This window comes from Canis lupus, chromosome 21 (assembly GCF_048164855.1).
Source record: "Canis lupus baileyi chromosome 21, mCanLup2.hap1, whole genome shotgun sequence".
Classification (NCBI taxonomy): Eukaryota; Metazoa; Chordata; class Mammalia; order Carnivora; family Canidae; genus Canis; species Canis lupus.
In genome coordinates this window covers 42,096,124-42,111,075 of record NC_132858.1, presented here as the reverse complement: position 1 = coordinate 42,111,075, position 14,952 = coordinate 42,096,124, and the positions used below count along the sequence as shown (strand labels likewise).

General features: G+C 42.5%; 1 long non-coding RNA gene across 8 annotated transcripts in view; it reads right to left on the bottom strand.

Annotated features, from left to right (window-relative positions):
* The window catches only part of LOC140613077 (uncharacterized), a 148,724-nt gene that overhangs the window by 131,042 nt on the left and 2,730 nt on the right, over positions 1 to 14,952 (bottom strand). For 3 of the 8 annotated variants that reach the window (XR_012014192.1, XR_012014193.1, XR_012014189.1), the window contains exons 2-4: positions 13,141 to 13,478; positions 5,977 to 7,101; positions 61 to 141 (exon numbers count right to left, since the gene is read on the bottom strand). This is a non-coding gene — a long non-coding RNA (uncharacterized lncRNA). Of the gene's footprint in view, positions 1 to 60; positions 142 to 5,976; positions 7,102 to 7,669; positions 8,028 to 8,150; positions 8,222 to 13,140; positions 13,479 to 14,952 lie in introns of those variants that run through there. The other 5 variants (XR_012014197.1, XR_012014194.1, XR_012014196.1 and 2 more) reach the window with 5 other exon arrangements.

Here is a 14,952-nt window from a genome sequence, read left to right as displayed (position 1 = left end):
CATAACAACTCATACATAAACCGTGAGGCTGTGGGAGGAACAAAATTAAATAATACTCACAGGGGGTTACTGAACACCTGCCCTGGTCACTCAGAGCCCACGCTCTCTGGGAATTGCCAGCACCCGGAAGCCGACTCTGCCCTAAAATTGAAAGGCAGATATAAACAACTGAACTGACCCAGTTAAATCAAGAAACATGAGTGCACCTTTAAGCAGGCAGCAATTCAGGCAGCCTCTCCAGGCCGGGCCCCCTGGGAGATTTAGCTCTGTGTTCTAAAAGAATTAGCTGTTACAGATTCAGTGGCAGACACGCTGGGTTTACAGCTGGATGGAAAGCTGAGACCGGGTTAGGCCTGATTCCACGCTCACTGATGCATTGTCACTGCGTGTGCACGTGTTGCACTCTGTCCAGAATGCACTAAACGGGGTCCCTGGCTCCTCCTAAACAGATGCAGGCGTCTCCTGACCCCCTGCTTGGGCTTGCAAAGAGCTGAGATTTAGAAAAGAAAGCTATGGGTTTTCCTTAGGGAAACACATTAAAACAGCAGTAGAGCTCTCATTAGAAAGGTCACTCCAGGAAAGGAGTAGAGACCTCCTGCCTGAGAGCATATGAAGCTAAGCCGTAGAACTACTGATACTGTAATACACTACCAGAAAAAAAGGTGTGCAAGAACAAAAAGAAAAGGAGGCTCCTCCTACCTCACCCCTGCCCTCACCAGCCCTCCCTCCTAACAAATTACTTCTCTCTCTGCCTCTCTTTCCATCTTTAAAATTGGCCTACGATGATGGTTTCCCTTCCAAATGCATCAGAATGGTAGAAAGTTTAATTGGACACTCATGTCAGTTCTTCGTTTCTCATGATGGAATTCTAGAGCAGTGATATCCTCTGGGGAACTTATAAAAATTACAGTACCTGGGCCTCACCCCCAGAGATTTTGGGGTGGTGGGTGCCAGGCATGGAGAGAGATTGAAAAAGTCCCCCAAGTGATTCTAATGGGCAGCCAGGGCTAAGAACCACGAGCCCCAACAGGGAGGAAAATTGCCCTACTGCTTCCCCAGGGAATGGTGGAAGATGAAAGACACATGGATTCCCCACCTCCTCCAAATCTTCAGAGGGTTTCTTTTCATTGGGTTGGACAAATTGTCTTGTTCCCAGACCTTCTCTCACCAACTTCCCCCACCTCTCTGCCAGCCTCGTTCAGCAAGGAAATGAGCTAACTATGTTGAAAAAGTGGCTGGGGAGAATTTTTATTGGTTTTAATTGAAGCCAAAGCCTACGTAGCACCCAAGTGTATTATGGCCTTTACCTTGAACTTTAGCTTTCAGGATTTGCTCAGCCCTGGAGTATCTGTAACCAAGCAGAGGGTCTTACAGTCCTCAGTCTGTGCTGTCGTGTTCAGAACAGGCAGCTGGCTTCAGGCCCAGCTGGTGACACTGCCCCTCTGCCTTGCCATAGGTCATTAGTAAAGGATGCCTGGGGGTTAAGCACCCCATCTTGCAATAAAAATGGAGGACTCAGGGTCGAGGATGCACAGTGAGTCCCTTAATAAGGGACTTACTGCCTCAGTGAAGGCTGGTCAGTCCGCTTTCCCTGCACCCTCAAGGAGCTCCACGCCCCCCTGACTAAAGCCTCTGGTATTACAGCTTTGCTCCACAGATCAGTTTTGTCTCCCACTGGAATAAGTCCTGGAAGACCCATGGTTCATTCCATGTCTTCCTAAAGCCTATAGTTTGTTCTTTCCCCTTGCAAGCACTCCGTGTGCCTCTGCTCTATGAATCTGACATTTGGAAGGAGGTGAAAACTTTGAAAGATCAACCAATGGACACAACAGGGTCATAGTGATGTGGTTAAGAGCTGGGGAGTCAAATAGGCCTCGATTTGAATCCTGTCCCCATCACTTTCTAGCTCTGCACCTGGGATAACATATCTAACCTCTCCGAGCCTCAGTTTACTCAACATAAAATAAGCTGAGTTATAAAATCTGTATCATTCGATTAGGAGGATGAAATGAGCTGTGCCTAGCCTTATGTGACCATCCCAGATGTCAGTCACTATTGCCAGTTATTATTAACAAAGTTAAAAGTGAGGAGTGGTAGACAGTGGCATCTCCCCAAAATCAAGGTGAGCTGTGGAGCGACAGGATCTGGGGGAGGAAACCTGAGTTTAAAGCCATCCCTTGGGCAGCCCAGGTGGCTCAGCGGTTTAGCGCCTTCAGCCCAGGGTGTGATCCTGGAGACCAGGGATCGAGTCCCATGTCAGGTTCCCTGCATGGAGCCTGCTTCTCCCTCTGCCTGTGTCTCTGCCTCTCTCTCTCTCTCTGTCTCTCATGAATAAATAAATAAAATCTTAAAAAAAGCCATCCCTTTCTCTATAATTTTAGACAAGCCACAGAATAAGCCACAGAAGCTCTCTTCAAGCTTCGGTTTCCCCAGGTACCAAATTGCAACAATAATAATATAATAATGATGTGGACTGGTTGGAAGGACTAAATGTAACAATGCATATAAATGTGCTTTGCAAATTGCAAAGAATCATATAACATCAGTAATTACAACTCACATCCAATTCTCAACACTTCCTGGGACAGGTCCTGAAAATTGGTAAAAGGAATAAATGGCTTCTCTATGATTAGACACAGAACAAAATGAGACTCAACTCTCATGCCTTTAATGCAGAAGCTCAATTAAGTCTAAGCCAAGGGGTGAGCCCCATAGAGAGTGAGGGATCTGATTAAAAGGGGGCACCCAGGCTGGGCTTAATTGTGTTCTGGAATATTCCTTCCTTTGATTCAGCAATTGCTAGTGTTTATTTACCATGTTATCTCCCATTGCCTCAGGAGACATCCTTACAATTAAAGTTATTGATTTTCATAAATGATGACCTTCATAAAAGATGGCCTCATAGGACAAAAAAAGGGCAGAGAAAATATCACAGTGTGTGTTTCTGTGTGTTTACACAAGGAGCCTTTTTTCTTGGCTCTCATATTCTTTTAGCATTTAGTTTTTTTTTTAAAGATATGTTGGGGGGATTCCTGGGTGGCTCAGCAGTTTGGCGCCTGCCTTTGGCCTAGGGCGTGATCCTGGAGTCCTGGGATCAAGTCCCGCATCAGGCTCCCTGCATGGAGCCTGCTTCTCCCTCTGCCTGTGTCTCTGCCTGCCTCTGTCTCTCATGAATAAATAGATTTTTAAAAATCTTAAAAAAAAAAAAAGATATGTTGGGTTTGGGTGACACTTTCCTGGTATTTTTTTGAGGGTTTTTCCAACCTCTCCTGACTTTGCTAACCTACATAATTTTCCACTGCTACCATAAAAAAAAAAAAAAAAAAAAAATTCTAATTTGAAAGTTAAAAGCAGGGAGCACCTCCGCTGGCAAGAGAGAGGAAGTTTAATGTCAAAAATGTTACTTACCGCCTATACGTAGTCCTTGGAGGGCTTCTATCAAAAGTGGAAGCTCTCTTTGGGTTCTGAGCTACCTAATTACAGACTCTCTTCCTCTATCCTCCAGCTGCCATCAGAGCCCCCGCTGACCCAAGATGCTCCTCATCCACATTAAAGATAGAGATGACTTAGGACACCTTAAAATGCCAGTCCTCCAGTACAGTGTTCTTTTAGGAACATTCAAAATTTAGCCAAAGGAAAGAAATTCTGAGAGAACTGCAGGCTTGAGTAGAACTGCAGGCTTTGATCTTGGGGGGCCCTGAGGTACTGTGGGAGCAGGCAGTCATTTCTCCAATAATCTCTGCAGTCAGTGGTATGAAGTCTTTAGATGACTTCCTACTTCCTTGCCACCATCCACTAGAAAGAAATTAGGGCCAACTGGATCTGTGGACATTGGAGGGGGACGAAAGAAAATCTGCAAAGAGTACACAGGAGTGCCACTCCTCCAGAATTTTTTACATGTTTATGGAGGACACGAGGATAACTCAAAGGGAAGAGAGGCATTCTAGTGATGAAGAATGTTCTCTCTCCTCAAAAGGGCTCTGAGGAGGAGTGTCTTGGAGTTGGGGCATGTGTAAAATATGCACTAGTGATAAGGAGTGCCTCTTTTGAGAGCTTTTTTCCAATCCCTACATAACTTCATTTTACCCCCAAATTAGACAACTAACTAAGAGCAAGAAAGGAAAACTTGAACTCACTTGTTCAAATCCATAAAATCAAAAGCTCCATTTATGCAACACTTTTTACCAGCCAAAATAGGAGTGCTCATTTATTTTAGTACCTGGCAAGTATTCAAGCACAAGAACCTGTGGAGTTGCTGTGACAAGCACGGGCACATAATCGTATAAGGCAAGCAAGCCAGGTAATGGATATTCTTAAATGACCAAAAAGAAAGGGGATCCTGATGAAAATGATATCTACCAGCTACCAAGCGGTCTCGTCACCCTTTCAGGGGCTCTAGACTTGTAAAAGAATGACCAGGTACTTACTTGTGACTTTCACAAAGGAGCCAAAGCATCCCTGAAATGAATGGAAGTCTGCATGAGTGACCTCAGGTCCCCATGCCCAACTCCTGACACACTGGTCAAAAAAAAAAAAAAAAAAAAAGGTGCCCTTGCCTTGCTGGGTCCAGCTCTGCTCCCTGCCCTCCGCCAACCAAAGTAAATATTAGACAAATATTTAATTGCAATTTAATATTGCAGCTGACCAATGGCAGCTGGGCCAATAAGCCACATACCCTGACATCTTGGCTTCTCCCACCACTTCGGGACTCAGCTGAAACACAGGCTGCGTGATCTGGTTTCCTTAACTGCCACCAAACGGGGCCAGAGGAGTAACTCAGAAGTGGTGCCCAGGGGAAGCCATCTTCACATTGGAGAGACCCAGTCTGACAGCTTCCTTCACCCTCCTCCCTTCCAAGGACTACTCCAAGGCACAGTGTCTCTGAAGATTTCCCATGTGGCTGAACACATGCCTGCTTACCAACCCTGTGTCTTCAGAGTTCTTCATGAAACAATGCTAAGGCATCCCTGGCATTACTTCTCGGACCTTTCTCTGCCTCCCTTCACTTTTCCCTCACCCTCGTTGCTCAGGGATTGCACTTCATAAGTAAAGCAACAGGGGTGCCAGTCGGGTAAGCATCTGACTCCTGATTTCAGCTCAGGTCATGATCTCAGGGTCTTGAGATCAAGCCCCATTTAGGCTCTATGCTCAGCCTGGAGCCTGCTTGGGATTCCCTCTCTCCCTCAAATAAATAAATAAACTCTTTTAAAAATAAAAATAAAAAATAAATAAAGCAACAGCCTGGAAACAAGGCTTTCTGGTTTTGTCTTAACTTAGTTATTTATTTTGTTACTCTTAAGAATGTGATAAGTACCTGCAAACCTACCATCCCAAAAACTAGAACCTTGACATAACCTTCATCTAACTCCTCCCACTCCCTTCCTATCCCCACCCAATAAAACTATCATCCAGAATTCCTCTGCTTTTTAAATATGCAGTTTTATTGCATCTATGTGTACTTCTAAAAGTATATTCTTTTTTATTGTTATGCTTTTATTCATTATTTAATCTACTTAAACAACAAACAATGTTGAACTCTATTTTTTCCAGGTACTGTGCCAGGCCAGGGGGATACAAGGATAAATAACACGCAATACCAGCTTCTAGAAAGCTCATGGTCTAGTTGTACTCTCGATAGTATCTTTTTATCCTCTCAGTCACCAAACATATTCCTGCCTCAGTCTATGCTTAATCGTACACTGGAACAGATGACTCCATTTTCTGTCAATCCAACTATAGCTATGATTCAAGTTTTACCTCTTCTATCAATCCTTAATGATTTCAGGCAGTATTTGAATGAACCAAGATCTAAGATTATAGAGTATATTCTTATATTAGTTGTTTTCAACTCTATAAAAATTATATGATATTGTATACTTTTAGGACATCTACTTTCTTCATTTCGTGTTTTATTGTTTCATTGCTAGGATTTATCCACATTGTAGTAAATAAGCGTATTTCATTTGTTTTTATTACCATATTAATATTCAGTTGCATGAATAGATCACAATTCATCCATCCACTCTCCTGTTGATGGGCATTTGAGCTGTTCCAGGTTTTCACACTGTGTCAGTGCAACTATGAACATTCTTGCACATCTCCTTTTGCATATCTGCATGAGTTTCCCTTGGGTCCATCCCTTGGAACAAATTGTTGGATCGTAGGCGTAATGTTCAACTTTAGGAGATATGCCAAATGGTTTTCCAAATTAGTTAACCAAATTTGTGCCCTTTCTATCACACTTCAGACTTTTCTCTAAAAGCCAATGTTTGTAGTTCTCCCTTGTTCTGATAGCTGCCAAAAACAAGAATTGCTGGTCAGCAGGGCAGTACCTCATGTTTCCTCTGAGTATTTGCATTTTTTAAAAGGATGCTGGAGAGGCAGTGCTTTCATCCAAACCAATAACCTTCTCAGGCTGAATGCTGCAAGGCTTCTCTCTCTCTATGGGCCCTTCCAGATTCACTGACATGCTTTCTAAGCTCTGGGGCTGTGTAAGACCTTAATGATCCAGGAGTGGGAGACACAGCCCTACCTTCAAACATTCTAAAGTCTGATGTGTGAGAAAGACAAGGAGACTAATTATGTTGGGTTTTGGATGCTATTTCAGTCTTCCTATTTCTTCCTCACTTTTTTTTTCCCCCCTAGGTGAATGGGAATGCAAGCTGACAGAAGGCAGGGAATGGGAGGGTGGGGAGTGTGGTGCACAGGAAGGCTTCAGAGAGAGCCGGCAGGTGTACACTAAACTTGAATTTGCCCAAAGGCAAATAACTTCAAGTAGTCCCATCTGGTTATTTGTTATCATCAGTCCTCTTCCACTATAAATTTCCTAGGAGAAATTGTCCCATCTTGACAAGGACAACTGGTTCTATAGTGAGTCAGAGACCTCACTGCCCAATTCCTAGAGACTGGTAGAAACCTGTCCTTCTACTCGGCTTTACCCACACAAGGATTTCTTAGAATGGATATAGTATAGAGTAGGACCTCCCTGCCCTCACTCCCTATCCACTTGGCTTCATCTTCAAGTTGATTCCATGTGTTGACCAGATGGACTCTGGCTGCTGTAGACCTCCAGAGTTCCTAGAGCACGTGATTTCTGGATAGCTGGTAAATAACCAGAGAGACATTTGGTAAATACTCTTTCAGGAACTAATCACTGTGACTAGAAAGATAAAATACTTTGATTGGCTGAGTCTGGATCACATACCCATCCTTGGGCCAAACCAACTGACCAGAAATATTTTTGAATGAGGGTGGGAGATGTGCTCCCCCAAAAGAATGCCGGGCAGATTAAAAAACAAAACAAAACACTGTGTGCCCATGAAAAGGCTCACAAAGATAGAAGTTTTACTTGATTTCTCTAGTTCACATTCCTTTTATTACCCCTTTCACTAGTGAGAAACAAGGCATGACCATATTTTACATTGTCCCTCAGTATTCTATCAACTGTAGCACAATGATCCTTGTAATAGAGAAATAGCTTAAGTCATCTAGCCAACTTCTACTGGTAGTGGCTTTAGTAACCACTTGTATACAAGAATGTTAAGGATTGAGCATGCAGCCTAACATAGATTTATAGTCCCCTAATAGCCGAGCAAGCAGGGACCTCAAGTGGCTCCCCAATCTAGTCTTAAAGTTTAGGAGGAATTCTGTTCTCCATTCTTCTCTTTACCTGGGTTACTGATCGAAGTATCGTGAGTTCACTGTCCTACATGGAGCATTTTCAGCCAGTATTCTTGATAACCTTTTTTCTGAGGCTCTGGGTATATTCCTTATTTCTCTCTCTTATCACCAGCAGCTCCATAACTAATCACCTTTCTCTGTTTTCTTCTCCTTCAGCCAGTCTATTAGAATTCTCAACCCTGGGGGCACCTGGGTGGCTCAGCCGGTTAAGCAGGTGCCTTCAGCTCAGGTCATGATCCCAGGGTCCTGGTATTATTGAGCCCCGCAATCAGCTCCCTGCTCAGCGGGGAGCCTGCTTCTCCCTCTCCCTCTGCCAATCCCCCTCCTTATGCTCTCTTTCTGTCAAATAAATAAATAAAATCTTAAAAAAAAAAGAATTCTCAACCCTGGAGTTTCTGGAGATGCAGCTAAAGGATGGGCATTGTGTTAGGGTGGGGATAGCAGACAGAGGATAAATCTTAAACTCAAACCTCAGCGGTCCACCTCACCTAGATTGAGGTGGGGCCCCTCAGTGCTTAGAATGCTTAATCTAAAGAATTTCCAAGGGTTCTGAGAATGCCATAAGATTATACCTAGAAGTTCTACACAGGATTTCTTACATGGGACCCTAAGTCAATAGTAATTGATGATGTAAATTATGAGGATTGTAGTCATTGCCAACCTATCTCTTTGTACCACAGATTTTGCAAGTTGGTCAAAGTGTAAAATGTAACACAAAAAATACAGAGAGTGTGGGTTTTGTATTCTTCATTGCAAGTATCACAACTTGAAAATACATTTTCCCTTGTCTTTTTGCTTTTGGCCCATCTTTCCTCTTAGAATATAAATTCTCTGAGGACAAAACTATATGGTTCCTTTTTATGATGAGCACTTAACAATGTGCCTAGTCCATATGGATTATCAGTAAATATTAGAAGGAACAGGTCTCTATTCAGGTCTCTCTTTCTTCTCAGATGGTTGGCAGTTACTGAAATTAAATGTTTTAGGAAAATTCAGTCTTCCTAAAATTAAATTGTGTAGGAATCCAAGTATATTGTAGTTCTGCTTCCCATTTTCCTTGTCTTTATTTTTATTTATTTTTTTAAAGATTTATTTATGATACACATAGAGAGAGAGAGAGGCAGAGACACAGGAGGAGGGAGAAGCAGGCCCATGCCGGGAGCCTGAAGCGGGACCCGATCCCGGGACCCCAGGATCGCACCCTGGACCAAAGGCAGACGCTAAACCGCTGAGCCACCAGGGATCCCCTTTCCTTGTCTTTAATACTGAACAGCTTCCCCAGCATCCTTCCCAGGCACTCAGTGTCCCTTCTGCAACTTCTTGGCAGCCTGAAACTTTTTCCTTTGGTTAAGCCTGTCTTTCTAGGATGGTGTGCAGATTCCAAGATTACCTTTTTTTCCTACACTCTAATTAAAATTTCCATTTTTCTCACTGCCAGGAGGAAAATAACCAGACAATTTTCCATTAAAGTGTTATGCTGTAATAGATCATCTAATGCAATAATTCTCCAGGGTGTTTGACTTTTAAAATGTGAGGCTGTAGGGGTGCTTGACTGACTCAGCCAGTGGAGTGTGTGACTCCTGATCTCAGGGTTGTGGGTTCAAGCCCCACATGGGATGCAGAGATCACTTAAAAATAAAATTTTAAAAAATAAAATAAAACATTAGATAAAGTAGTAGGATGGCATTTCAGGATCCCTGTGACAAGGCAGTAGGATATATGTATATTTCCACAGACAGGTGGTAGGGTGCTTGGGGCTGTCCTCCTCTCAGGGTTTTGCCTTGATAAAAAAAAAAAAGCAAAAGTCAGTAAATTCTAAGACTTCTTATCATATGGTCATTCTGGGAAATGGAAAAAAAAATGAAGAGAAATAAGAAAATGGAGTTTTGGGCAGCTCGGGTGGCTCAGCGGTTTAGCACCACCTCACCTTCAGCACAGAGTATGGTCCTGGAGACCTGGGATTGGGTCCTGCGTCGGGCTCCCTTCGTGGAGCCTGCTTGTCCTTCTGCCTGTGTCTGTGCCTTTCTCTCTATGTCTCTCATGAATAAATAAATAAAATCTAAAAAAGGAAGGAAGGAAAGGAAGGAAAGGAAGGAAAGGAAGGAAGGAAGGAAGGAAGGAAGAAAGAAAAGAAAGAAAGAAAGAAAGAAAGAAAGAAAGAAAGAAAGAAAGAAAGAAAGAAAGAAAGAAAGAAAGAAAATGGAGGAGTTTAAACACAAACAAAAAACCTTGCTTGTGTCTAAAAAAAGGGGGGACGGGAGACCAAAGAAATTGTTTCAGAATGCAAAGACCAATTTACTTAGTTTGTGAGACAATTACAAATAATTGTTGCTTTAGAAAAATGGGATAAGCAAAGAGAATAAAAAATAAAAACCTATGAAGTATAAGGTATTATCACAAGGAGGTTCTCCAAAAGAATCCTTTAAATAGCCAACTCCTGAAGTGCATTTAAAGTGAAATTCCACTTGTAAAAATTACATTTACTTAATGTTCTAGAAACCATGCTACTGTATAAAATACTTTCTTCTAGGCAGCCCGGGTGGCTCAGCGGTTTAGCACAGTCTTCAGCCCAGGGCCTGGTCCTGGAGACCAGGATCACACGTCGGGCTCCCTGCATGGAGCCTGCTTCTCCCTCTGCCTGTGTCTCTGCCTCTCTCTCTCTGTGTCTCTCATGAATAAATAAAAATCTTTTTTAAAAAGTAAATAATAAAATACTTTCTTCTGTCTCCAAGAAAAATTGTAAGCAAACTTCCATTGCCCAATTCCGTCAGCATCCGAATTTTCCTGGCCAGCGTCTACTCAGGGATTTCTCTATTTACCCTCTTCATATCATGTTAGAAAATTGATTTTTGACGTTGGTAAGATTATAGACCTGGGCATGTGACTGGTCAGCTTTGAAAGTGGTGGCCTGTGGTAACCTGTTCTCTCTTAATAAATACTAAAATAGGGGCGCCTGGGTGGCTCAGTGGTTGAGAGTCTGCCTTCAGCTCAGGTCGGGATCCTGGGAGTCCTGGGATCAAGTCCCACATCAGGCTCCCCACAGGGAGCCTGCTTCTACCTCTGCCTGTGTCTCTGCCTCTCTGTGTGTCTCTCATGAATAAATAAATAAAATCTTTAAAAATACATACATACATACTACAATGTCACTCAGAAAATCATGGAGATCTTGACACAAAATCCATAGGACCAGAATTAGGAGGAAAGGGTATTTCTTTGGATTTCCTATGTTAGATACAGAAAGTTCAGGTCCTGAGGCAATCCTGTCCAGTATGCTAAAAACAAAGCACTTCATCCGCTCAGTTTACTGTCCCAGATCTATCACACCCTGTTCTCTCCCTGGCAGGAAGTCAGTTCTCTGGACTTGCAAAGAGAATAAACAAACCGTCTATACACAACTAGTGGACATTTGGTTTTGTTTCCTACCAGGTTTCAAGAGAGATCCCTGGGTACAATACAATACTAAAATTGAAATCTCTGTATAGATCTTTGGGGGCACTCTACTCTCCAGGGAGACAAAATGTGGAAGTCCTCTGAATAATTACTTCTGATAGAAGCAGCTCAAAATCGGATTCAAAAAATCTCCATATCCACCCTGCTACATAGCTTGGGCAGCCTGCTGAACCCTCTATCCTGGATATGATTCTGGGACCAGCCTAAGACATTTTGACATTTGTCTTCACTCCCAAGTCCTGATTTTATTGTTGGAAGTACTCCATCGATATTAATTAACATACTTAGGTTGATGCTATACAAATACTGTACTCGTGTTACACAGAGATAAGCAAAAGGAAATTAAATGATAATGCTTTAGGAAAATTTCTGAATCTGATAAAAGCCAGAGCAGGAACAAGTGGTTTCTGCACCTAAATCTCGTGCTTTCGCTGCAGGCAGTATGGTGCTGCTGGTACTAACCTGGCTGTCTGCTTCTGCTCCTTGTCATCCATCTGGGACCTGAGATCTCATGACCAACAGGTTTATTATTTTTTTTTAAAGATTTTATTTATTCATGAGAGACACAGAGAGAGAAAGAAGGGCAGAGAGAGAAGCAGGCTCCACGCAGGGAGCCTGACATGGGACTCGATCCCGGGACTCAAGGATCATGCCCTGGGCCGAAGGCAGACGCTAAACCACTGAGCCACCCAGGGATCCCCCCCTAACAGGTTTAAAAAATATCAGCTATCTCGAAACCACCAAGAATCTTTTGCGGTTACCTTTTATATTATTGTCATAGTGATATTCCTAAACTGAAACCTGATCAGGTTATTCTCCTTTGCCTCAAAGCAACTCACTGCCAGAGAATAAAGCCCGAGCTCCTAGCCTGGCATATAAAGCCCTCCCTCTACATTGCTCTCCTTAGTCAAAGCATCAAATATATTGGGGTATTTGGTCCCACAAAAGAACTCCCCTCTCCTCTACCACCATTCTCTTCCTTCTGCTGCACTTCTACCTGGACCCCCACCCCCCCGCCCCGCACCTCCATCTACCTGGTGAAACCCCTTTGCATCCCTCAAGCTTCAATGCTGTGTTGTTTCTGCTATGAGGCCTTTTCTGATATGCTTTCAGCCCTCTGAGCCTGTGTCGCAACAAAATGTGGATCATAATTCCTCCACCCTCCCTTAGTTCAAGAGTCATATGAAAAAGAGAGTATGAAAGGTCTATGAACAATGCCAGGTACGATGCAAATTCTGAGTTATGTTACTGTAAGTTATCATACAATATGCCTTTTTTTTCTTTAGAAACTTAATTGAAGTGCTCATGATGATTACTATAAAGTTAACCTCTACGAATTAGGATATTTTTCCCATTTTTCATTGCTTAAATGTGAGCTAAGCTTAAGATGGTGATGAGAATTGTGCTCACTTCAGCCACAAATAGATTAAAATTAGACCCACACAAAGAGGATTAGGATTAGCATGACCTTTACCCCCACATGATTTGAAACAGTGAAAAACTTAATTTTCCTTAATTTTTAGAATCCTATTCCCAAGTTTCATACTTCTTTCCTTTTATCAGTGGAATAGTCTTCCTTAGAACTCTCATCCTCTTCTAGCCAATAAATAGAAATTTAATTTCCTTAAATGAATTTTGCTCTAGCATTGAGTCTTGGTCCCTTCTTGACCACCCAACTAGGAGACTGAGCCTACCCACGATTTCTGGAACACAGTGATAATAACAGGTAGCATTTACTAAGTGCCTACTCTGTACTGGGCACTCTCCCCTATGATCTCTGAAAATTATAAAATTCAAACCTCACTTCAACTCTCCTTTCATCTCTGTAAAATGGGAATGAGAAAAGAAGAAACTCAGGAAGGCTAAAGCTTTTGCTGAAAGTCACAAAGTAGAGGCAGGGTCCAAACCAGGAGTCTGACAACACAGCTCTGCTACTGACCACGGAATTGTAACCACAGCTTAATGGATTGTAAGGCAGCAAGAGGGCTCCCCCGCGCTCCAGAAACTTACCTTGAGTACAACGGGTAGTGGGGCCCAGGGCTATGAGAGCAGACACCAGACTGTAGGACTGCACCCGAATCAATCATATGTCACAGTGGGTCACCACCACCGATTGGGATACCAACATCTAAAGTAGCCAACCAAGGGGAGGCAGGCGCTGACATCCAGGTAGCCATGAAGCAGGGAGCTACTGGGGCCAAAGCCATTTGCCATATACTGAATCCTCATGCATTTTGTTCCATCTTCAGCAGAATGGAAAGTGATCTTGTCTTATTCATTTCCCTCCATTCCTGAACACTCCTTCAATACAGATCTGGATGTTTAAGTATGGTATCCCAGATTAGATCCTGAAGCAGTAAAAAGACATTAGTGGACAACTAGTGAGGTTTGAAAAATTCTGTAGTTTAGTTAATATTAATACACCAACATTAATTTCCTTGTTTTGACACATCTCTTGGTAATAGAGGATGTAACATTAGGGGAAGCTGGGTGAAGTGTATATAGGAACTCTGTACTTTGCAACTTTTCTGTAAACCTAAAATTATTTTTAAAATTAAAATATAATTTTAAAAGACCCCAGTTTAATTATTTTACGATTAATTACTGGGTCCAGTGAGTTAATCTACTGCACAATTTAAGTAAATTTAGAGTGATTTTTACATTTTTCTAAAAGTTTTTTTTTTGAGATTTTTTAAAATTTATTTATGTGAGAGAGAGAGTGTGTGCAAGAGTGAGCAGGGGTAAGGAGCAGTGGGAGAGGGAGAAGCAGGGAGCCCGATGTGGAACTCAATCCCAGGACCCCAACATCATGACCTGAGCCACCAGGGTGCCCTGATTTTTACATCTTTCTAAGACGATGTTGAATACATCAGTGAAAAGAAAAGAACTGTGTTTACTGACAAAATTCAGATTTTGAATTCAGGAGTAATTAAAACTATCTTTTCAGGATAAAGACAAATATTGGTTGAGAATGAATTATGAAGTTTCATCTTCCTAACAAAATGACCAGAGCTTTGTACTACCATTGACAAACACAAAGGAATGGTATAGTCAGCCACCAATATGACTTCCCTAACACAAACTGCCTTCTCACCTGTTGACATCCTTAAATCCCAAGTATCGTAACCTGGCACATTTCATAAACAGCAAAGAGAAAGTAAAATAACGACAAATTATGTACATGAGCCAGTCATAATTATACTACCATGGACAGAACTCTGTAAGACTACTCAGATAGGACAATTTTGCATTACAAGTATCATTTTCCATAACAGCCCTGGTAGAGAGTGGAACGTGTTGTGTCCAGGGCTTCTGGCTCTTAGCTCAGATTTGAAGAACAAATCAGAAAATGACCAGTGTTGCAGTCAATGTGATAGTCATCTGAACATTCTTCCCAGATTTTGAACAGTTGTGTCTTCAATGAGATGCTTTTGTTTAAACGCTCTTGTTTTTCCAGGATCAAAAAAATTTACAACTCTCTGGTTGCCTAATCAGATCTCACTTGCTCTGCCAGCCGCCACCAGCTCCTTCTCAGGAAAGTGGGGGTTCCTCTGAACGGAGATGACTGGCAGTAGCAATGCTAAGCCATCCGTAACTGAAGTGACCTGCAGTATTCACTCCTGCCTTGTGTGGCCCGTGAAATCCTGTGAACTGGTCCTGACAAGTGACCGGATACTTTTCTTCTGCTCACCTTAAGCGGTCTCTATCTTTTCAAAACTAGTGGCACATAGCACATACTCAGGGAAGAGAATTTCTTAAAGTTTAAGGTACAAACTCTAGCACTAGAGGTTTTCTGGTGAGAAACAACTGTGCCTCCCACTG